This window comes from Pan troglodytes, chromosome 12 (genome assembly GCF_028858775.2).
Source record: "Pan troglodytes isolate AG18354 chromosome 12, NHGRI_mPanTro3-v2.0_pri, whole genome shotgun sequence".
NCBI lineage: Eukaryota > Metazoa > Chordata > Mammalia > Primates > Hominidae > Pan > Pan troglodytes.
This window is the reverse complement of record NC_072410.2, coordinates 113213338-113230462: the sequence shown is the minus strand read 5'-3', so window position 1 is coordinate 113230462 and position 17125 is coordinate 113213338. Positions and strand designations below refer to the sequence as shown.

At 47.0% G+C, this 17125-nt stretch overlaps 1 long non-coding RNA gene across 2 annotated transcripts in view; it reads left to right on the top strand.

The window, feature by feature from the left end:
• The window catches only part of LOC134807946 (uncharacterized), a 74259-nt gene that overhangs the window by 9159 nt on the left and 47975 nt on the right, over positions 1 to 17125 (top strand). Inside the window, exon 4 of one of the 2 annotated variants that reach the window (XR_010149628.1) lies at positions 815 to 966. The exons of the other annotated variant lie outside the window; for it this stretch is intronic. This is a non-coding gene — a long non-coding RNA (uncharacterized LOC134807946). The remainder of the gene's footprint in view (positions 1 to 814; positions 967 to 17125) is intronic. 2 annotated transcript variants of the gene reach the window in all.

The following is a 17125-nucleotide window of genomic DNA, read 5'->3' as shown; positions in this document are numbered from 1 at the left end:
TGTCAGTTGCTCAATAGTGGTTCCAGTTTGCAAACGGTTCACCTTCAGGGTATTGATCCCTCTCTAGTTCTCTCATTGATGTCCCTGTCATTGAGTGAGCTGTTTCAGCAGTACTCCTGTTCTTTTTCAAAGTCACCCTCAGATGCCATTGATTCCATCAGCATTCTTTGCAAGCTGCGGCCTTATTGGTTTGCAAGGACAGCAAATATTGGGAGTTTGGAAACAGCATGCTCCTGGCTTTCCCGGGGAGGGCTGGGCCCTGCAACCAGGTGGGCTTTGCTGAGACAGGAATGAGTGGCAGAAAATGACTGATTGTCTCTGGGTTACAGCCTCAACCGCCAGGGATCCTTTGGCTTTTTGGGTGCAAGTCCTCCCTGCAGGACATATAGACTGCATCTTTCTGCCTCCCTACCCGACCCCGTACCCGCTGAGTGCCATCTTCATAACCGGGAGGCTGAGCTGGAAGTCAGCAGGCAACCCCTCTGGCCAGGCAGTGCAGGATGCGATGTTCCAAACCACACCCAGATCTGCACCCTGAGGCCCCTCATTGTGTGGGGTATTGGGCAATGCCCAGGTCTGGTGTCAGACAGGCAAGGTTCACACCTCAACGCTGCCATTTCTAGTTTTGTGACCTTGGGAAGGTTACCCGCTTTTCCTGAGCCTTTATTATTAAAAATTTATTATGAAATTTCATTTCAAAATGCACTAACGTGGTAGCCACTAAGCACACGTGGCTATTGAATGCTTGAAATGTGATGAATCTGTATTGAGATGTGCCGCGAGTATAACACACTTGGATTTCCTCCCTCCCCAGGTGCAACAGTGACCCGTGACGCAGTAGGGAGGGCTGTTTTCCATGCCCAGTGAGGCCTGCTCAGCTCCCATGAGGCCTTTATGGATGGCCTGCCTCCCAGCTGGTACCTGGTCCCGTCACAGTCCCAGGACTCTAGACCTCGAGGCAGCCAGGTGGGTGCTACAGATGGTGACCTCTCAGTGGCACAGCCTGGCACTGCAGCAGAATGCAGGGTTGGGGGCGGGGTGAAGAATGGAGTCTGGATTGTGCCAAAACAGGAGTTTCTATGTCTGGTCCTGCCACTGACTGCACCTGCATTGCTGCGTGACCTTGACAGCTACTCCTTCCACACCTGAACGTCCTCATCTGGAAACTGGACTTGCCTCCTAGGGTTCCTGCAAATATAAAATGAGCTAATGCCTTTGAGGGGTTTGGTATTGTCCTGGCACTTGGCAAACACATGATAAATATTAGCAATCACTTGCGAGGGGGTGTGGGGTTCGGGGGAGCTTTGCCCCTCCTCCCCCTCTCCAGGGCTGAGCAGCAGTGAAGAGCTTTCTGCATAAGAGAGAGCAAGAGAGATAAATAAACCCACATCTTCCTCTGAAAGAGGCTCCTGCTGGCTGGCTGCTCACCTGACCAAGTCTCCCTCCCAGCCTGTCTTCACTCTTTGGTCCACCCTCAAGGGAACCAGGTCACACAGCCTCAGCACTTCCTGCATGCCAGTCTCTAGCTGGTGACTTCCACTGGCTGAACCCCATAAGAAACTAGAGGGCGGCCGGGTGCCGTGGTTCATTCCTGTAATCCCAGCGCTTTGGGAGGCCAAGAGTTCAAGTCCAGCCTGGGCAACATGGTGAAACTCTGTCTCTACAAAAAATACAAAAATTAGCAGGGTGTGGTGGTGCTGAGCTTGGCAGGTGGAGGTTGCAGTGAGCTGAGATGGTGCCACTGCACTCCAGCCTGGGCAACAGAGTGAGACTCCGTCTCAAAAAAAAAAGGAAAAGAAAAAGAAAAAAGAAAAAAAAAGAAAAAGAAACCAAGGCCAGGCATGGTGGCTCACGCCTGTAATCCCAGCACTTTGGGAGGCCCAGGTGGGTGGATCATCTGAGGTCAGGAGTTCGAGACCAGCCTGGCCAACATGGTGAAACCCCATCTCTACTAAAAATACAAAAAGTAACTGGGCATGGTGGTGCACACCTGTAGTCCCAATTACTCGGGAAGCTGAGGCAGGTGAATCACTTGAACCTGGGAGATGGAGGTTGCAGTGAGCTGAGATCACACCACTGCGCTCCAGCCCAGGAGAGAGAGTGAGACTCCATCTCAAAAAAAAAAAAAGAAAGAAACTAGAGGGCAAGGGATGCATTGATGTAGCTGGTATGCCCCAGCCTCTCTGGGCATAGTGCAGGGTGAAGAAGGGTGGGGACAGCACTGGAGGGGCATAGCACCTGTCCTCTGATCCAGATGACAGAGAAAGAAGTCACAGTCTAGGGGTCAGAAAACCTGAGCCCTACCCCCAGGGTTTCCCCTGACTGATTGCTTGAATGTGGGCAAGCCCCTGGTCTGCTCTGAGCCTTCGTTTACCCATCTAGAAAATGACAAAGTTGGAGCAGTGACATCCAAGTTCCCTCCAAACCTAACACACTATCTTTTACTGACACTGCTGCAGATAAAGTAACAAGGCAAAACTATGTTTGCCATTAGCTCTCAGGGAAATGCAAATGAAACCTACAATGAGACACCACTTCACACCCACTAGGATGCATCAAAAGACAGCTGCATATCAAAAAGACAGATCATAATGTGTTGATGAGGATGTGGAGGCACTGGAGCCCTTGTGTGCCGCTGGTGGGAATGTTAACTGGGGCAGACACTTAACAGTGGCTGGAAAATTGTCTAGCAGTTCCTCAAAAGGCTAAACAGAGTTACCACATGACCCTGCCATTCCACCGCTGCATATATTTCCAAGAGAAATGAAAGCATATGTACACACAAAAACTTGCACACAAATGCTCATAGCAGCATCCATAATGCATTCCAGATAAACAAGATCGACAGGATGGAATGCTATTAGACAACAAAGGAAATAAAATACAACATGCATAAACCTTGAAGACATTATGCTACACGAAAAAAGTCAGTGGGCAAAGGGCTAATATCCAGAATCTACAAATAAACAAATTTACAAGAAAAAAATCAAACAACCCCATCAAAAAGTGGGCAAAGGATATAGGCAGACACTTCTCAAAAGAAGACATTTATGCAGCCAACAGACACATGAAAAAATGCTCATCATTACTGGCCATCAGAGAGGTGCAAGTCAAAACCACAATGAGATACCATCTCACACCAGTTAGAATGGCAAACATTAAAAAGTCAGGAAACAACAGGTGCTGGAGAGGATGTGGAGAAATAGGAACACTTTTACACTGTTGGTGGGACTGTAAACTAGTTCAACCATTGTGGAAGACAGTGTGGCGATTCCTCAAGGATCTAGAACTAGAAATACCATTTGACCCAGCCATCCCATTACTGGGCATATACCCAGAGGATTATAAATCATGCTGCTATAAAGACACATACACTTGTATGTTTATTGCGGCACTATTCACAATAGCAAAGACTTGGAACCAAACCAAATGTCCATCAATGATAGACTGGATTAAGAAAAAATGTGTCACATATACACCATGGAACACTATGCAGCCATAAAAAGGGGTGAGTTCATGTTCTTTGTAGGGACATGGATGAAGCTGGAAATCATCATCCTGACCAAACTGTCGCAAGGACAGAAAACCAAACACCGCATGTTCTCACTCATAGGTGGGAATTGAACAATGAGAACATTTGGACATGGTGGGGAACATCACACACTGGGGCCTGTTGTGGGGTTGGGGGAGCGGGGAGGGATAGTATTAGGAGATATACCTAATGTAAATAACGAGTTAATGGGTGCAGCACACCAACATGGCACGTGTATATATATGTAACAAACCTGCACATTGTGCACATGTACCCTAGAACTTAAAGTATAATCAAAAAAAAAAAAAAAGAAAAAAGTCAGTGGGAAAAGGCCACACATTGTATGTGTGACCTGCCTACTTCCCTCTCCCTGATGCTTCCTCTCTGGTTAGTTCCTCTCTTTGGGTTCTGGTCATTATTTTTTTCCCTTTGTCCCTCAGGACTAGGGGTGGTAACTGCTCCTTCTGTTTCTTACCCCAGGGAACTGCATCCATTACTGATTGCCATAAACATTTTCCTCCACTTCGTGAATAGTTCTTGATTAAACTTTCCTCCTGTTTCCCAACTTGTGCATCTGTATCTTGATGCAGTGCCTTACTCTCCACCCATCCATCCATCCATCCATCCACCCATCCATTCATTCATCCTTCCATCATCCATCCACCCATCCACCTATTCATCCATCCACTCATCCATCTATCCATCCATCCATCCATCCATCCACCCACCCATCCACCTATTCATCCATCCACTCATCCATCTATCCATCCATCTATCCAACCTCCCACCATGCATACCCCCATCCATCCATCTGCCCAATCACCCATCCACCTATTCATCCATTCACTCATCGACCTATCTATCCATCCATCCATCCATCCTTCCACCCTCCATCTAGTGCCCCATCCATCCATGCACCCATCCATTCACTCTTTCATTCAGGAGCACAGTGCAGAGTTCATTCTGGATGCTCAGTATATTCAGCAAACACTGAGTCCGTACTGCTCAGCAGGTGGCCAGTGCTAGGCCCTATGCCAGGAATATAGGTAATTAAACACAGCCTCTGTTCTCCAGAAGTTGGTGATACAGTCTAGGGATAAAAATAAAATATACATATCTCGTGTCCTGTCTAGTGAGCCAAAAAAAAAAGAAGGAAAAGAAAAGAAAAGAAAAGAAAAAGCCTTAGCAATTACTTAGCAAGATTAGCAATTACTTAGCAAGATTTGGAGACTTAGAGGGTACATTATGGGTTCTATTATTTTTAAGTTTTGAAGCAGTTTGGGAGCGTATGATGCTTCACCCTCCACAGGCTCCAAAAACCACCAAGAACTGAGCCTGCTATGAGCTGTCACTAGGTAGGGGCCTAGCCTACTATTCTTGTATATCTGGGGCCCAGCACATAGTAGGTGCTCTGGGAAGTCAGCAGAATTTAATGAACTCTGACTTGAAGACAAGGCTCTACAAAAACAGAGATGTAGGGAACAGTCTGTATTCAAAATGTTATAGTAACAAGCAGTCAGCCAAACTGCATGGTGGAAAGACTGCTCCGCCTCTCTCTCTTCTCCATCTCTATGGTGACTGTTAACGGAACTGGTCAAGGTCGAACATGGTCAACCAAGCAGCAATATCCCAGGGACTCCGGCAGCTGCAGCTTAGGTTTATACCACTGCTTGGAGGTCTTCTGTATTTCAGATTATGAATATTTGTGCATTATATGAGAGTCTTTTTTGTTATTGCACAAATATGATAAAGTCATTAAATACATTTTTAAGAAAGAAAAATAAACCATCCCTTTGCCATTGGCCTGATTGAATGTTTGCATTTCCCTTCCGGCCTCTGTCTATTTCCATATGCATTTCATCCTCCTCCGTGGTAACCACAGTGAACCTATAATTTTGTATTCTGCTTATAATGCCTTTTTAAAAAAGCATTGTTTTTTCATGGAGATTCCGTGCTTGGAGCCAATCTTTGTTGGCCCATCAGTTTTCCTCTTAGGAGCACGTGGTGGAAAAGACAATGGGAGATGCTTTCATTGCTTCTATTGGGTGTCTGTGAACTGCTTTGTTTCTACAGACTAAGGAGTTAGCGTAAGAACAGAACAGAACAGACTTTTCATACAGATTATTCGTATTGTTATCTCAATGGGGTGTTTTATTTGTATGGGAGGAAACCTCCCATATAAATCAAGTGGACACAGCATGGATGTTAGCCTGAACAACCAGGATTTTTATTCTGAGATAGTCACTAGCTGTGTGACCTTGGGCCGCTAACCTAAATCTCTGGTCGTCAGTTTCTATCTCTGAAAGTAAGAACAACATCTATGTACTAGGACTGGGGAGAGGAGAGAATGATGTGAGATAGAGATTGCGTTGTGTGTGTGTGACTCTATAGAACTATAGTTCTCTGAATGATACTGAGATTAACCTTGGGCAAGCCTCTCTGATCCTTTGCTTATATATACGTGAAATGAGAAGATAAAGGTCCCAGTGAGACTGAATGAGATCATGAGTACGAAAGTGTCCTATTAGTGAAAATGCACCTGGTCATCATTCCACTACATCTTCCTGTCTGTTTTCTCTTGGCCCTAGAAAGTGCTGTGGAAGCTTGGGGGTGAGTTCTGAAGTGCGTACACAACTGGAACCAGAGCAGCCACTGACTGCCTTGGGCCAGCAGCTTCTGGAGCCCAAACTTGGACCTCTGCATCCCTCCTGGGGCCCCAGCTCTAAGTACTGGGGTACGGTGCTGAATGGGGCGGGGAGGCTGTCAGCTTTCCTAGCTGCCTCTGTGTGCTGTGCTCTCTCCAGGGCCCAGTTCTCCAGGAGCAGGAGCAGGTATGCTGAGGACTCCATGAGAGCCAGCCTTCTGAATAGCAGCAAGTTTGTGGGGGCATCTGGGGACAGGGTCTGGGGCAGCCCAGTCCAGCCCAGGCAGGGGAGACGGCAACAGCAGCAACTCTGCTAGAAGTGACATGCAGATGTTGGCTGAAAGCCATCTACCCTCCCTCCTTCCTTTTCTTTCATCTTCCCTTTCTTTCCCGCTCTCCCTCCTGTCTTCTCTACTCCACTTTTCTCCTTTCTTCCACAGTGCTATGGCTGCCTACGTGATGCCAAGCACCATGCAGTATTAGCAGCCACAGGCTGCTTACCCGGAAAACTGGACTTCTGTGCTCACAGGCTTTAAGAGAGATGGGGACAGCCTGGACTGCATGCAGAGGGAGCCACTAGGGCTGCTGGGGAGGTTCGAGACACGTCACAGGGGTTACCTGAAGGACTGGGGCTATAGCTTGGAGGAGACTCTGAAAACTGTTATCAGATATTCGAAGAACTGTCCATTGAAAGAAGAACAAAAAAAATTTTTTCCCAGCCAGGCATGGTGGCTCACAACTGTAATCACAGAACTTTGGGAGGCTGAGGCGGGCAGATCAACTTGAGGCCAGGAGTTCGAGACCAGGCTGGCCAACATGGCGAAACCCCATCTCTACTGAAAATACAACAAATCAGCTGGGTGGGGTGGTGTGTGCCTGTAGTCCCAGCTTGGGAGGCTGAGGCCCAAGAATTGCTTGAGCCAGAGAGGTGGAGGTTGCAGTGAGCTGACAGCATGCCACTGCACTCCAGCCTGGGTGACAGAGCCAGACCCTGTCTCAAAAAAAAAATTTTTTTTTCTTTTTTTCTGTGAAACCCAAAAGGAACAATTAGGTAGAGAGTTTCAGCTCTGTATCTGAGTGTCCTTTCATAATCTGAATTGTCCCAGGGTGGAAGAGGCTTCCCTGGAAGGTGAGTTCCTTGTCACCAAAGACCCTCAAGGACAGCAGGGACCACTCGGTGGCCAGAATGCTGGAGAGGGGAACTCAAACTTTTGCTGCAGTGGGAGTGCGTCAGACTCGATGACTGTCAGACTCTGGTCTTCCTTCGATCTTTGAGCTGAGAGTGGAAGAAGATGAAGTGTGACTCAGCTATTCAACCACGCCACAACCCCAGGCATCTTTAGTTTTTGTTCTGATTTTTATCTTCAGTAGCTGACTGACTGGGCATGAGTAATTCCAACTCCCCGGGCCGGATGCACTTCACAGGCATGTTTCAGAATAAAATAGAACCTATGGCTCAAGCCCACCTTGACTGTGGTCACCAAAGATGCTTACCCTGACCCTGGGGTAAGAAATGAGCCCTTGGAGGGTCCTGGGTGTGCCCAGCCCCCACTGATGTGACTGGCAGCCACCACCACACTCTGCAGCCCCAGGCAGCGAAGCCTCCCCCTCCAAAGTTCTAGAGGGTTTTAAAAAATGTTTAAAGACATTTACAGCAAAACAAAATCAATTATCAAGTTTTGAGTCACCTCTCTTGCAAATAGAAACTTTTCTGTAAGAACTGCTTCTACTAGGCTGGGTGTGGTGGCTCATGCCTGTAATCCCAGCACTTTAGGAGGCTGAGGTGGGCAGATCATGAAGTCAGGAGTTCAAGACCAGCCTGGCCAACATAGTGAAATCCTGTGTCTGCTAAAAATATAAAAAATTAGCTGGTCGTGGTGGCGTGCGCTTATAGTCCCATCTACTCTGGAGGCTGAGGCAGGAGAATCGCTTGAACCCGGAGGCGGAGGTTGCAGTGGGCCGAGATTGCACCATTGCACTCCAGCCTGGGCGACAGTGTGAGACTCTGTCTCCAAAAAAAAAAAAAAAAAAAAAAAAAACAAAGAACAAGAAACAAAAGAACCGCTTCTACTGGGAAAGAAAACCAGAGAGAAAACCATTTATAGATTATCTCAGATTTACAAGTGAGAACCACAGGCCTGACCCCAGTTCACCTATGTCAGGGCTAAGTCTACACAGTCAACAGCCTCAGGATGCAGGGATGAGTCAGTGTGAAACAAAGACTCATCCCCCATCTAACAGAGCCCTTTCCCTGCTGTGCTCAGCCTGCACGGAATCTGCTTCTAGACAACCCAGACAGCCAGAAGCCAATGCATCTGACTGAGAGGAGTGGATAATAACTTCCCTTTTTAAAAACTTCCTTATTGGCTGCGCACAGTGGCTCACGCCTGTAATCCCAGCACTTCAGGAGGTCGAGATCGGCGGATAGACTTGAGGTTGGGAGTTTGAGACCATCCTGGCCAACATGGCGAAACCCCATCTCTGCTAAAAATACAAAAATTAGCTGAGTGTGGTGGTGCACGCCTGTAGTCCCAGCTACTTGGGGGTGCTGAGGCACGAAAATCACTTGAGCCTGGGAGGCAGAGGTTGCAGTGAGCCTAGAAGACAGAGCAAGACTCCATCTCAAAACAAAAACCAAATAAACAAAACACTTTTCTTATTGAGGGGTAGCACATCTGCCACCAAGCATGCTTCTGATGGTCCCTCTAGAAGTCTCTTCCCCGGTATCTGGATTTGAGTGGGGTGACAAAAAGGCAGAACATGACTGGAGCCTATCCTATGGCTTCTGTCCCCTAAGTCCCCAGAGCTCCTCTGGTGTCTGTCCTCTCTGAAGCTTGGTTCTTCAGCTTTTCCATTAGGACTGTGAGTTCTCTCACATCCGGAGGTCGCTTCTGTTGTTTACAATCAAAGAACCTTGACAAAGAGAAAGTGCCTACTTGGTCTCCTTAGCTCCAGGGCCAGTGTGTGGCCTGACACACAGTCAAGTTCAAAAATGTTTAACTAAGTTGAACTGTGATGACTCCCCCCCCTTTCAGTCTGGGGATCAAAGACAGAGTTGCCTGGGTGTCCTTGATGGAAGAAGCTCTTCCTGATCACTTTGGCTCGAACGGCACTTGCAGGAGAACCTGCTCAGTGCCCTTGGCCCCAGGCCAGGGGTACCACATGACTCTGTGCAAAGCTTTGCAGAAACTAATGGGACCCTAACCCCATCTTGAGAGCTTGCTTCCTCCTTCCTGTTAGGCATGAGCCCGATGCCAAGGCCCTGTGGAATTCTGACCTAACTTTCCCACTTCCAGCCTTCCCAAAACAAAGTTTCTACTTCTCTCCTGCCTCTCTGTTCAACCCCTAACCACCCAATTCTGCTTCTTCTAGGAGTTCTCAAAACACTAATAACAGTATTTATGTGTATTAGCTGACTGAACGTACAGGAATGTTAAGAATCAGAAATCAAATTGGATTTTATAAAAATGAGGGTTTAGAAGGAAGGTTTTAATACAGGCGATTAAGCTGTAGGCTCCAGAATGGGGGAAGGTGTGAAGCCCCACACCTTTTCTCTCTTCTCCAGTGCAGGCTCCATCCAGCACTCACTGTCAATGTTACTCCCATGGAAGTTGGTTAATCACTGCTGCGAGGTGGCCTCCAGGGGTGGTGTGGTATTGTTTCTTAACTGCACGCAAGGCTTGAGGACTTAACTCCTCTTTGTCCCTCCACCTTCTGCTCACAGAGGGTAGAGATTGTCTCACTCATCTTTGAACACGCAAAAAAGCTACTCAGTAAACGAGCAGTGGATAGATGATGCCTCCTGGAGCATCATATTATTGCTTTCCTTTTTTTCCCCAAATGTAACCTTGTTTATAGACATTTCTCATAAAAGTAGAGAAAATTGCATACTACCATATTATACCTACCACCCAGCTTCAACAATGATCATCATTTTGCTATTTTTATTTCTTCTACACTCGCACCAACATTTTTTTTTTTTTGCTAGAGTCTTTTAAAGCAAATCTCAGTCATCATGTAATTTCATCCATCAAGATTTCAGTATAGATTTCTAATAGGAAAGGACTTAAAAAAACAAACTCAACTACATGCCATTCTCAGACCTAACAGAATATATTTCTTTTTCTTTTTTGAGGGGGGTGGGCGGGGGGAAATGGCGTCTTGCTCTGTCGCCTAGGCTGGAGCATCACAGCTCGCTGCAACCTCGACCTCCTGGGCTTAAGCAATCCTCCCACCTCAGTCTTCTGAGTAGCTGGGACCACAGGCACATGCCACCACGCCCAGCTAATTTTTAAATTTTTTGTAGAGACAGGGTCTCCCTACGTTGCCCAAGCTGTTCTCAAACTCCTGGGCTCCAGTGATCTTCCCATCTTGGCCTCTCAAAGTGCTGAGATTACAGGCGTGAGCCACTGCGCCCAGCCAATAAATTTCTTAATATTATCCCACATGTAGGCCACATTCCGTTTTCCTCAGTTGTCTCAAAACAGTCTTTTTACAGTTGGTTTGTTCAAATTAGGATCCTTAAAAGAGTGCGTTGGATGGGTATGTTTCTTATGTCTGTTCCCCTTCTTTTTTTTGTTTTTGTTTTTTTAAATGCCATTTAATTGTGGAAGAAACCAGGCCATGAGTCCTGCAGACATTTTCCACAGTTGTTTGGATTTGGCTGACGGCATCCCCACGGTGACATTGAGCACACTCCTCCATCCCGGGGTAGCAGAGGTTTGCATGCCACACTGCCTGGGCATGCCTGGTTTCAGCATTGCTTACATTCTGGAAACTGTGGCCCCACGTTAAGCACTGCAGCTGTTATTCTGCTTCACTGACTCATGGTTTTCTCCTGAACATCGTGTGTGTTCGTCGGGAGAGGGAGGTAATGGGGGAAGGACTAACGCTCCTGGGACAACCATTAACCAATGAAATGGCTGGGCACAGCAGCTCATGCCTGTAATCCCAGCACTTTAGGAGGCCGAGGTGGGAGGATCACTTGAACTCAAGAGTTCCAGACCAGCCTGGGCAACATCATAAGACCTTGCCTTTACAAAAAAAAATTAAAAGTTAGCTGGGCATGGTGGCATGCGCCGGTAGTCCCAGCTACTCAGGAGGCTGAGGCAGGAGGATCCTTTGAGCCCAGGAAGTTGAGGCTGCAATGAGCGGTGATTGCACCACTGCATTCCAGCCTGGGCCACAGAGTGAGACTCTGTCTCAAAACAAAACAAAGAACAAAAAAAAAAACAAAAAGAAAAATCCAATGGGGCTGAGCATGGTGGCTCACACCTGTAATCCTAGCACTTTGAAAGGCCAAGGTGGGTAGATCACTTGAGGCCAGGAGTTTGAGACCAGCCTGGCCAACATGGTGAAACCCTGTCTCTACTAAAAATACAAAATTTAGCCAGGCGTGGTGGCACATCCTTGTAATCCCAGCTACTTGGGAGGCTGAGGCAGGAGAATCGTTTGAACCCAGGAGGTGGAGGTTGCAATGAGCAGAGATGGTGCCACTGCACTCCAGCCTGGGCAACAGAGTGAGACTCCATCTCAAAAACACACACACACACACAAAAACAAAAAACCCAATGGTACCTACATTCTCCAACTTCCCCATCCTCTGGTCGGATAACTCTGAGGTACATTCTGCATGGTTCTTCAGAGGATCCCCAGCAAGACTGAGCCTCTATTACCCACAATAGTAACCATCCTTTGTGGGCCTTTATTATTATTATTATTTATTACCATACATTATACTTAATCTTCATCATTCATGTATTAAAACAGGGTGCCCACCCTTTGTCAGTAACACACACTCATTGTCTTTTCTTCTGGGTTTTCACCCTCCCACACTCCTTCCTGAAACCATCTCCCAAATAAATGACCTGCTCCCAAATCCTGGTCCCAGGCTCTTCTCTCGATGGAACCCAAGCTAAGACACCTTCCTGTGTCTAATAAATCATGCTTAGCTCCAGAGCTCAGCTGGATGCAGCTTCCTCGCTTTCTCGTTTTGGCACGTTGGCATCTCCCGCACTGCTGTGTGCTTCCCACTGTGTTGCGTCTGCCCGGCGGGAGCTCGCTATTCCGTCAGTGGCAGTGGATCTGTGGGAGGGGCCTCTACTCGTCTTCTGTGATTTCAGCCTTATAATGCTAGGGGTCTGCCTCACACTGTCAGGGGCCTACCTCTCACGTTTCTTTGTCACCTGTTCGGGGCTGCTCCCTGCATTTATGTCTGAACCTTTCCAAAGCTGGTTGAATTCCCGCCTGCAGGTAGCGCGAGGGTCGTTACAGCAGCAGGAGGCGGGGGTCTGGCTGCCCTCATACCAAACTCGAGAAGCAGCAGTTTTGTTCCCTTTACCTCACCAGGGTCTCAATGTGTGAGTCATTTCAACTGAGGGTGTTAGGTTTTCAAGTCCACAGGATGGAATACTTAGTGTCACAAAAATAGAAGCTCATCAAAGGTGTGCTTTGCTGGACTGGGTGGCTGCTCACCAATTCATGGGAGGCTTAGCACATCGTAATGGAAAAGCAGAGAGGGCATGTAAGCCGGGTGAGTGTGTGTGAGAGTGAGTGTGTGAGTGTATGAGTGTGTGCATGTGAATGTGTCTCCAAGACTTCTTTCCCCCTCAACTGGCAGAAATCACTGCTTGTTCTATATGCCTACTCCTTCTAATTTCTCCATCTGAGAAGCCTCCCCCATTCTGTATTCCCTCTCCCTATCCCCAGTTAGTTTCCTGCCATCCTGCAATGCCTGAAATCGAGCCTGTTGAAGTGGGAGGTAGCCTGATAAGTGAAGATAGCTCAGAATTTCGAATTAGAAGACTCGATGATTTACTGTGTGACCCTGGATCATTCACTGAGCCACTCTGGGCCCTGTTTTTCTTATCTTTTAGTTGAACATAATACATATAGATAAGTTATAATGCTTCGACTTGACAAATCAAAAGACAGCATGCATAATGAAAAAAGAATATTGTATGTAGTAAAGCTTTGTATGAATGAGAGAGAGTACTTTTCTGCCTCAGTGGAAATAGATTTTCAGTTCTCTCTTGGACAGGCTTTGATAGGAATAGAAAATGAGGATTGAACTAGTCTGTTTCTGTTGTCTCTGCAAACAACAGAAACAGAAACAGACTCAGGCTAGTTGACGTAGAAAAGAGATTTATTGACAGTATATTGGGTAGCCCTTAGACTTGCCAGAGGGCTGCAGAGACAGGCGTGGGAAATAAACAGGAGCTGAGAACTGGGCAATGACCACAGCCTTGGCCAGGGCCACAACACGAAGGGACACGGCTGTGACCACTTCGGAACACAGGACAGTGGGGCTTGCTGTTCTGCTGCTGCAGCCCTCTGGAACCATCCGTGGCTCCATGGTTGCCATTCCTTTCTGGCCTGCCTGGAAGGGGCTGGGACTGTGGGCCTCTAGGGTTTCCCCCCAGAGACAAGGCCTCACTCTGTTGCCCAGGCTGGAGTGCAGTGGCACAAACATGGCTTACTGCAGCCTCGACCTCCTGGCCTCAAGCGATCCTCCTGCCTTGGCCTCCCGAGTAGTTAGGACTACAGGTACGCACGACTGCACTTGGATACTTTTTTATTTTTATTTTTTATAGAGACAGGGTCTCACTATGTTGCCCAGGCTGGTCTTGAACTCCTGAATTTAAGTGATCCTCCTGCCTCGGCCTCCCAAAGTGCTGGGATTGCCAAGTGTGAGCCAGTGTGCCCACCTGGGATTTCCACTTCTGTGTAGGAAATGGGCTGAGGGAGGAGAGACCTTATTAATAGGTGGAGGCAGCAGTGGGATGAGGCAGGAAACCTTGGAGGCTGACCAAGGCCAAGATGAATACTGATGCTGTCATGCTATTGATTATTGACCTTGGACATGATGTCCTGACAGGTCTGTTGAGGTTCCATTATGATAGAGCACCATGGTGGCCACGGTGGTAGGTGGGACAGAGCTTCTGCTTTGAACTTAGAAAACACATGGTGTAAATCATGATATGACATATGAGGAAATAGATTGTAGCCATTATTCATCTTTTTTTTGAGACAGAGTCTCGCTCTGTTGCCCAGGCTGGAGTGCAGTGGTGTGATCTCGGCTCATTGCAAACTCTACCTCCCAGTTTCAAGTGATTCTCCTGTCTCAGCCTCCTGAGTGGCTGGGATTACAGGCGCGTGCCATCATGCCCGGCTAATTTTTGTATTTTTAGTAGAGACAGGGTTTTACATGTTGGCCAGGCTGGTCTCAAACTCCTGACCTCAAGTGATCTGCCCATCTTGGCCTCCCAAAGTGCTGGCATTACAGATGTGAGCCACCGTGCCCGGCCCCATTATTAATCATTTTTATGAAAATGTGGGAAAATGCTTTAGACATATCATTAATGAAAACAAAAGGGGAATACCATACTGTCTATACACTTGATTACAAGGTTGTAAAACAAGTGTGGATGTGGAAGGTAATGTGCAAAACAGGAAAAGGCTGTTTTGAGTTAGAATATTGGGATTATGGGTGATTTTGATTTTTAAACTTTTTTTTTTCCTTTAAGGTTGCTATCACGTACCCTTCACATTGAAAATAAATGCAGTAAGCTTTTCAATGTACATATGTGAAGGCAACATAAGAACTGTTTTGGATGATGTTAACAATACTGAAAACTTCAGTAGTATCCCCTTACTATACGAAGAATTGGTTATCAGGTTCCAATGACGGAGGAGCAAATGCAAGACAGTCAGGAGAAGGTGCTGGCAGTGTGGTCACCCACCTCTCTTTCCTTTCAGAAAAGCTGGTTGCTAAGACTCCAGCAAGCAGCCTGTCTCTCATCAGTTCAATCCACTGCAATGTTTCTTTGCAACTAAAAATGACTCCCCTACCGCTGGCTCTCTCAGTTCTCAGAACATGAGTTTCTGACCACATTTGTGTGACTTGTCCTCAGTCTCAGAGGAGAAAGTAATAGAGACGGTCTTGCCTGCTCCTCTGTCTACTGGACTCTTGATTCTAAGCTCTTCCTGTCTTGTATCCTATTAGCCAACAAACTCAGCTTCCACTAGGATATACACAAGAGCTGCACACTGCATGATGATATGGGTTGTGAAGTGTTGATCCATCCCCAGTTTATGGGCTTGTTTCTTTGAGAGCTGAGGCATGAGATAGGGAGAGATAGGGACGTTACCCCTCAAGATGGAGAGCCGTTTATTGCAGAGTGCTAATTAGTGCTGGACGTTTGCCACCTGTAACCCTGCTTCATCTAAGAGGGAGAGACAGATGTTCTTATTAACAGTGGCTTTAGCAGAAACGAGACATGCACAGGTTCACCACATTCTGTAAGATTATTGGGTTTTCTAGGTACAATTTGAGGGCATAGCCAAATGTTGGCCCAGTTTTCTGACCCCATAGCTTCCTGTCTCTTCTACCTAGTTCATACTTTGGTAGAGCAAAATGTAACTCACTGCCACTCTGATGTGCAGAGGAAAGTGAGTGCAATTTAAAAATTTTCCATCTTTAACATGGTCTGTTCTCCTGAGGTCCACCCACCCCAACCCACTGATTAGTGGAAAAAATTAATTCTATATTCAATCTTGTTTAAACATGGTTCGATCTGTTCACTGAATTGGCCTCTTTAGGAAACTGTCTTGCATTTGGATACAGATACTCAGTCTCTAAGGCTGCCTGTCCTTCACCTCTTCTGGCTTCAAGATGGTGTCTGGTGGTATCAGAGAAGGGTTTACATTTGCTTACAGCAACAGCAAACACTTGTAGTCCTCGATGATGGTGTCCACTCTCACTCTGTTCCCTGGGTGATGAGTTTGACCCACCTGAATTCCTCTTGCCCCACTGACGTCTGAGGCTGGAGTGCCTTGTGACCTGGTCTTCCCTTACGTGATTAGGGAAGCCCCTGAGTGTCTGCCCTGTCCTGCCCCTGCCTTCCTGCCCAGCTGCCCTCCCCAGCTTCTGCCATGAGCCACCTCATCCTGCCATGGCAGGCAGACTGGATATGATCATATGATCATCTGTCCTTGACGTCAACCTTGAACTTATTTAATGCTCCTTTTCCCTGTACCAGTGCAAGCCTTGACAGGGATACGGGGGGTCCCACACCTGCCTGCTTTGTCTCCTCACTCTCTTTTTTCTCTCTCCTCCAGCTACCAAGCCAGAAAAAATGTGGGCTTTTCATTTACTTCTCCTACATCATATCTTCCTTCATTCTGCTTCCAGCTAAGCTTTAATGATGAAGTGGGATCTCTCCTATGCACTGCAGGGAACTCTGTGGGCTGAGTCCTCCAAGCCCACATGCTGACACGCCGAAGGAAGAAAGAAACTTGGGGGATCCTTTCTTTAGATAACAGTCTGGCTTGCAAAATGTGTTTTTGCTGCTTAATGCTATTTTTGAATATAGCAGCACAATATTACCTTTTTACCCTTCTCTTGGAGTTCCATTTATGACAAATTCGGATCCCCCTCCACAGACAGATAGATGCTAGGGTGAACTAGGGCAAGAGTTTTTGTTTTTGTGGAAACTCTATTTATAATTCTATTCTGGGAATCTTTTACTTGGCATTTGATCTGCCTAAAACCACACTCTTCTTCCACTGCCAGCTTAGTTTTCCTAAAATCATACTTTGATCGTGTCACTCCCGCCCAAAAGCCTTCCATGGCTCCCCGTTGCCATTGCATGAGCTCCTTTGGCTCTAACCCTCTCCGCCTTTACCTCCCCAGATTCTCCTTCATAGCTTTCTCCTTAGCAGGCCTGTCCCCTCTTTCTTCTTGCCTTCTTCCAAGTCTTTGCTCACCTAAATATACCACCTCCCTCTTCTTTCTGCCTATTCAAATTCCAGCATCCTCCAAAACCTGTACCAATCCTACCCGTTCCATGAAGTTCTTTGGATCAGCTGAGTAAAGGCTCTCCCGTCTGCTGTTCCACAGCACTTATTGGACACGTAGCCCAGCCTGCTTTGTTGAGTTGGCACAATGG